The sequence below is a fragment of the Dromiciops gliroides genome, chromosome 1 (assembly GCF_019393635.1).
Source record: "Dromiciops gliroides isolate mDroGli1 chromosome 1, mDroGli1.pri, whole genome shotgun sequence".
Lineage (NCBI taxonomy): Eukaryota > Metazoa > Chordata > Mammalia > Microbiotheria > Microbiotheriidae > Dromiciops > Dromiciops gliroides.
Genome location: NC_057861.1, coordinates 201003846 through 201011727, shown reverse-complemented (window position 1 = coordinate 201011727; position 7882 = coordinate 201003846). Strand labels below are relative to the sequence as shown.

At 36.8% G+C, this 7882-nt stretch overlaps 1 pseudogene; it reads right to left on the bottom strand.

Annotated features, from left to right (window-relative positions):
• Positions 1-1527: 1527 nt before the first annotated feature.
• Positions 1528-3010, bottom strand: LOC122747000 (annotated as a pseudogene).
• Between the last annotated feature and the right edge of the window lie 4872 nt (positions 3011-7882).

Genomic DNA, 7882 nt, shown 5'->3' with positions numbered 1-7882 from the left:
GAAGTGGGAGAGAGAAAAATTTGTTTATTTTTTTTAATAGAGAAGTGGAGGAGGGTGATACAGATGAGGAATGTTACACACAAATTCAGATGAGGTCACTGAATTATTAGTTTTACTTAATTGTTTTACTTTTTACAAGAGACCTCTCACAGAATCATGGTAATCTATAAACATTTTTAATGAAAAGCAACATGCATCAATAAAACTTTTTTAAAGTTGTCCTATAAAACTATGTGTTACAAAAATTGTGTTGCTAGGAGCAGGAGAAGAAAAAATAAGTTTGTAGAAAGCTCTATCAGACATAATTAAGCCAGATCAGCCCAAGAACATTAAAAAGCCTATCCTTCCCTAACCATTTCCTTCTCCATCTCATTTTACAGATGAGAAAACTAAAACAAACAGGATTTAAGTGACTTGCCCAGGGTCACACAGCTAATAAGTGTCTGACATTAGATTTGAACTCGTGAAGCTGAGTCTTCTGACTTTGGCCTGGGACTATCCACTGCATCACTTAGCTGCTCTACACTTGCCGAAAGACTCCATTAAATAAAAAAGAATAAAGGTCAGCAAAGAGATTAGGGCAAGATAGCTTTGAGATTCATCAGCATAACAATAGAAATCAAATCTGTGGGAGCTTATGAGATCCCCAAGTGAAGTAGCATAGAGGGAAAAGAGAAAAGGGCCCAGGAAAAGACCCTGCAGAAAACCTATGTTAGAGGGTATGACTTGGAAAAGGATCCAGGTAAAGAGACAGAGAAGAACAGTCAGATAAGTATGAGGAGAACAGGAGGAAAGGGTGTCCTGAAAGCCTAGTGAGAAGACAATATTGAGGACTAAAGAGTGATCAACAGTGTCAAAGGCTTCAGAGAGGTCAAAAAAAAGAGATTTTTGAAAAACAGGTGTTGAATTTGACAATTGAGAGAACATTGGTGACTTTGGACACAATTTCAGAGAAATGGTGTGGTCAGAAGCCACATTGTAAGGGGTTAAGAAGTGGAGAGGTTCCTGGTAGACACAAAGGAAAAAACCACACATATACAAAGAAAATCCAATAATAATTACACAAATTACCTCACAGGTTTGTTGTAAAGAAAGTATTTTTCAAATATTGAAAACACTGTACAAAGTGTTACAAGAGTCTTAGTGCAATTTTAGGCTATTAACACTTAGAACTGCACTAAGAATTTTGGGGCACCAGATACAATTTTTTTTTTTGTGGGGCAATGAGGGTCAAGCGACTTGCCCAGGGTCACACAGCTAGTATCAAGTGTCTGAGGCTGGATTTGAACTCAGGTCCCTCTGAATCCAGGGCTGGTGCTTTATCCACTGTGCCACCTAGCTGCCCCTACAAATTTAAATTATTAATATTCTGCAGCATACCATAATTTCTTTTTTTGTTGTTGTTAGTTCTCACTTCAGTCAGGTTTATTCTTACCTCAATTTAAAATTTAAACAGGAAATTTTAACAAAAATAATAATAATTTAGAATATTGAAACAATTTTAAACGCATAAAAATCCCCTTGTTTTTAGTCAAAGTTCTCTGCATACATACATATACGTGTGTGGTGATCAAAAGGATTTTTGGCTTCTCCTTCTTGCTGAGTCCAATACATAATATGATTAATGAATATCATCTGTATTGCTACAAATATTAAGAAGTCAGTGTATTGTAGATAAGCAAGAGGGAAATGTGGTAGTTCTAGACATTTTGCCCTTCCATTTGATAGCACATTTTTCTGTATTAAGTGTTCAGGATCCCTCTTATCAAAGAGCGAGCATTGATATCATTGAAATGCTGGGTCATGTCATACACACTGCCAACTGAGCCAGTGTGTTGGGCTCCACTGAACAGCCTGAGGGTTTCACCCATGAAATTCTTCATTTCATTCACTTGTCTTAGGAGCTCTGAGTTTTCACCAAAGCATTTCTTGCTGAGGGGCCCACACAAGATGCACTGGGCCTCCAAGTCCTCCTTCAGAGAGTCTTCAGTCAAGGCACAGAAATACCTTCTTTGCTCATCAAGGATCATATAATTGTCAGATGAATTGCTTGATTTCAAGATGGATGCAATTTTGCCCTTCAAAAATTTTTCTAACTCACGATTGCTTACACTCTCAAAGATTTCTTCCACTAGTTTCCTTTTAATATCAGGGTGGTCCTTCTGGAAGACCTCCTTTTTTATCCAGTTCTTGTTGAAAATGCTCAAATTTTTCCTGGTACTTTTCTTCATCCTTTTCAGGAGTTTCTTTATCAGATGCAGGTGTTTCTTTTTCAGGCTCAGTCAGTTGGAAAGTCAGAGAAGAAAGGACACCATGATCATCTGAGAGACCACCTGTTTCCACAGATATTCCAGAATACCCTTGTGCAGGGATTACCATGTTTTCCACTTTAGCACAAAACTCATAATCACCTCTGTCTGGTGTGAAGCCATTATTGATCATCACTGTCAGGGTTTTCTAGTAATATGCAATCTTTTCCCAGACAGGATATGGCTTATTATGAAAGTCCCTCTGGGAACTTGACAAAGCTTGATTAGCACAATTGTTCATATGATCATACAGTATTTGTCCATCATTGCCTGTGACAACTCCAGCTGGATTGTTTTTCTTTCCATCATGGTCAAAAGAATCGAAGAAAATCTCAATACCAACTATCAACTGATCCAAACACAAGACCTTCCAAGACCTCTGTATACCAAATTTCTAGGCCATCAACTTCAATTCGTCCTCTTACAGTGAAGCAAAATGTCACCTCACCCTCCCAGTTTTCAAATTCAGCTTTTGTCTTTGTCCAGACTGATCATTTTTGGCTTTTCAAAGATGCAGCTATTCAAATCTTGTCTGAATTATGTGTGGCCTTCTTTATGTGGGCCTGGAAGGATACAGTCCCATCATTTTCTCCCATATTTGAGCCTTTGAAGCTATACTTGTACATAAACCAACAATGGGGATACAGGGTGGAGCGGCTGCAGTGCCAGAGAAACACCTCGAAGCCGTACCATAATCTCATAGAGACTGAAAGGTACAGAAAACACATAATACCACTGTGTCTATCCTTTGTTCATTATTTTTCAAGTATTTGGCTTAGTAAAATACAATTCATTCTTAAGGGCTCTCCCCTAACGCAGCTTCTCTTCTACACATGTTAATAACATGTTTGATTCTTTGATAGAAGCAACAACTGAGATAATTTTGTTCTATAATCACTGATTACTGATGTCAAAAGAGGCAAACAAAACAAAACAAAACAAAACAAAAAACCCCAGAAAGATGTATACACTGAACGTGTTTGCCTCTGTACTGGAGGATAACTGGCACAGAGTCCAAATGGCAGAAAAGTTCTTTGTAAAGACAGATGTTCTCCAGATGTTCCTGTTTGCAGATGATATGGTACAAATACTACAAATCTCTAAATGCTAAAAAGTCTCCTAAATGAGATTCACACTCAAAAGAATTCAGCCTAACAATCCATAGAATGGAGGCGGTGGGGGGGAGCAGGTGAAAAACGTCTATTATCCAGACTGACATACAGTTGGATGTACAGCCAATTAACCAATCCATCAACTAATATATCTGCAGATAGACATTGGACTGATCCCAGAATTGAAAAGGAGAGAACAAGTTGGTTTTATTTGGAAAACTCTGTTTCACTTTCTATGATTCTAAGCTGCTCCCTGAAAGAAAAATCAATCTTTTTCAAGACCAGCATCTACATAGTGTTGCTGCATTGTTTTGAATCATAGAAAAACCACAAGTCCTAAAGAATCAAAATTGTGGGTAATGTAAAGTTCAATTGAGGAATATATGGTGGGTATAAGAAGACTGCAACATATGATCAATGAGTATTTATGAGTCAAAAATCACATAGGAACTATAATCCAGGAGATGTATGATCAGAAAAGAGGTTAGTAGTCATTTAGCAAGGACAAGCGACGACAAATGAATAGGCAAGAGGTGTACCAGTGCTCACATAATGTCAGAAGACCTAAAGACTTGTAGCACGTGAGGTGACTTCCTATCAAAGAAGAAGATGTATTAGAAGACAGATAAAAGTCACATCATGAAGTTTTTGGAATGCAATCTGTGCCACTGAGGGAACGCAACCTCCAAAGAGACCATGGATTCATTCAAGGACTGAAATGTAGAATTTCATTTTTTCTCCTTTAAATTTCTTTTCTTAGATGCATATCACTCTAGCCTATAAAGACCTTTCAGAATCCTGACTCTTATTTGATGTGTAAGCTATCCTTTTCAGTTTCATGCCATCAACAGGTTTGACAAGCATATCTGCTAGATTGTCACCCAAGATAATTGATATAAATGTTGAATTGCATAGGACTAAGAACAAGAATCCCCAGTGCATCGCACTAGAGATTGCCCTCCAAATTGACATTGATCTATCACATATATTGATATAATATATTTTTCAGGTATCAAAATTGAGCCAAGGAATATATCATCATGCTCATTAATAATGGGTTAAATCATCCTGTTTATCAGGATAATATATCCCCAAAATGTGCTTTATTTGTCACAGATACTCTTAGGTCCCAGGACTGCTATACTCTGGGATTTGCAGTATCAAATAAGTTTTTCACCATTAAGGAAGTGCCTAGACACTATTTAATACCACCTTGCTTGAGGTAACTGAATGAATGAATGTACAGATAGGTATTTTTAAGATAAGCACTAGGATTCAGTCCACAGAAATCAACAGGTCATAGCACCATGCAACACCTAACAGTAATCAAGAATTACAGCAGAGTTAGACATGAAAGTTAAACATAACAGAGAATGGGACAACGGAAAGAATACTAGATTGGGATTCAGAGAATCTAGGTTTGATTCCTATCTCTCCTACTTTGTATCTTTGTGATGTTAGAGAAGTCATTAAACTACCTTACATTTCATTTTAATCATCTATAAAATGAAGGGGCTAGATTAGATAGCATTTGAGATAAAGATTCCCTTCTGGGCCTACATCTTACCATTTTATTGTTATATCTCAGTTGTATAAAGAGAGAGAAAATCAATCCCAGGGACATAAAGTTGGCCAAGGCACAAAAACATTTAAAAACTATAAAACAAAGAAGTTTTTCACAAACAGAACACAAAGACCCCCACTGCCTATATGCTGGTTAGATCCTCTGTACTATTATACCTATTAATAACTATTCAATGGAGTGAATCATTCAATTAGCTCTAAAGTCACCTAATTGTACTATTATCTAGCCTATGCCTCTATATGTTATCTATGAATATATAGCATAAAAGGGAACTGGCCAATAAGAACCCATATGTGAGCACATGCAATAGTCTTCTGATGCATGCATAGATATTCTGTAACTTTCATTTCTTCCAACCCCAAGGCAAAAAAGATGGACTTTTAATTGGCTGCTAAACTGAAATTGGGCTGGCATTTAAAAAGACACTAAGTAGCCATGAAAGTCCCTATTTTTCCTGTATGGCTTCATTTGAGTGCAGAGGCAAGGACTTCTGTAAATCTCCTGTTTAGGAGAGACTGTTCACGCCAGATTTACTCTCCCCCACCCAGAGTCATTTTGAAGCTATGATAACAAAGTATTGCTATTGCTTTTACTCTGTTGTGTCTATTCTGTTCTGTACTCAGTAAACAAGTATTAGAAATGGAACAGCTTAAATTGTGAACCTGTCAACTTTTTGAAAGGTCAGGAATGAGCCACCAGATGTCTGGAAGATAGAGTTCATACCAGAATTTTTGAAAAGCCGAGCCCAGTCTGACAGCACATTGCCAAGAAGCAAAGGGAACCCAGACTAGCAGTGAAGTGACCCCCACAGTCAAGATACCAGGTCTTACAAGGAAAAGAATAACTGTTATTGGCAATGCTATATTCAGAAATGAATTTGTTGGCATAAATGTTTTGTGTAAATTGCTTTAAGGTTAAGCCCAAACTCCCCAGGAATACAGATGGTATATTGGAGAGTATTCCCCTGGGTGTTGGGAGGGAAATGTTTGTACTTATGTTGCTATATCTTCTTAGTAATAATATTTAACTTTTCATGTACATATTTTATCTGTTTCCTCAACTAGATTATTAGCTTCCTAAGAGCACAGACTTATTTTAATCTCTGTTTGTATCTCCTAATACCATGTAATACATATGAGGTACTCAGAGATATTCTGAATGAATGATACTTCAAAATTCTGAATAAATATTTATGAATGAATGAATGGTAAAATTGAGACCGGGCATATTGCACTAAGAACTGGACGAAAGACTATAAAAGATTCTTGTTCCTGTTCTCAAATAAAATTATCCATTAAGTACTCTTACAAGCCTTTTTCTCTCCTAGTCTCTGGTTCTCCTGCACACATCAAGAAAGCAGGTGACTGATAAAAATCATTCACTCAGGAAAAGGTTACACGCTTCAACCACAGAGCTAAGGCAGACTTTACATTACCATATTGATGAGAGAAAACTGCTTTACCAGTCTTTTATTAATTCTTTTTTGTTTTGTTTTGCTTTACCAGTATTACTCTGTCCTCCAATGATAATCTCCAGCAGCCCAAATAGTCATTTTCTTCCCTCTTACTTTTTTTGCCATTTCCTAGTTCCTTCTCATACCCTCTTCCCCTTCAAAAATAGTCACCAGCCCATCCTCCATTTAAAAAAAAATTTTTGGTAAGGCAATTGGGGTTAAGTGACTTGCCCAGGGTCACACAGCTAGGGTTAACTGACTGAGGCCGGATTTGAACTCAGGTCCTCCTGAATCCAGGGCTGGTGCTTTACCCACTGTACCACCTAGCTGTCCCCCATCCTCCATTTTACCAATTTCAATGTTGTTCTTTCTACTTTTCCCATTAAATTTTGTACTTTGATTGTTGTCTTTCTCCAACCTCTTCACCGTTCTTTTGTTATATTTTAGTCACTCTGCTTAAAGATATGATTTTCATACCCTATAACAAGGCTTAGGCTGAAAACCATTATCCACTTTTCATCTTTATATGCCATTTCACTTAGCCCTGATATATATGTGCACATGTGTATGTATGTGTATATATACATATATAAAAATACCCACACATATGTATGTTTCCTTATGAGTGCCTATTAAGCATACACATCAAGAGCTTTACCTATTTTTTTTTCTTTTTGTGACTGAGCACAGTAGAATCTGACCAAACTGATTCATAATGTTTTCTATTGTTTAAACAGCTTGGCTGGTTGCTTCCTATCCTTGAGCGTGGGAACCATTTATTTTGTTTTTTCTGTTTCTTTGGTATATGGCAATGTTGAAGAGTACAAGGTTCCACTTACCCTGAATATTTGAGGAAGCAGCACTAAGTTTTATAACTCCCACCCAATTTCCATGGACTGACAAGTTAGGGAAATTGTGGCATCTTATTCAACTTCTAGACCTTTGAAAGGTGGTAACAAGCAGCAAATACTGCAATTCAAGTATTAGAGAAAAGAAAACAGACAATGAATTCACTCCAACCAAGTGTCAATGACAGTCTCATTTGAGGTTTGGATGGGATAGGTTGAGTTTCTTGATCATTGATTAAAATTTTGTAATAGTTTACGAGTAAATAGGAACTATAACATAAAGCATTCCACTTGATCTATAGCACCGCCATAATGAGAAAACTCTAAAATACCAATTCCTAACACCATACTGAAATAGGGTTCTTGATGAATAAATGAGATTCTTTTGAAGCTCTTAATTAACCTTTTCTCTATTTATTTGTTCATTTGTTTGTAGGTTTCCTTGTTTATTTATTTATGTAGTTATTCTTTCATTTATTCATTATTTTTCATTTTACTTTTGGAGACAAGTTTGACTATCTATGTGGAGAGACTTGAGGAATTGGGGTCTTTATGACCATCATATTGTCAGAACT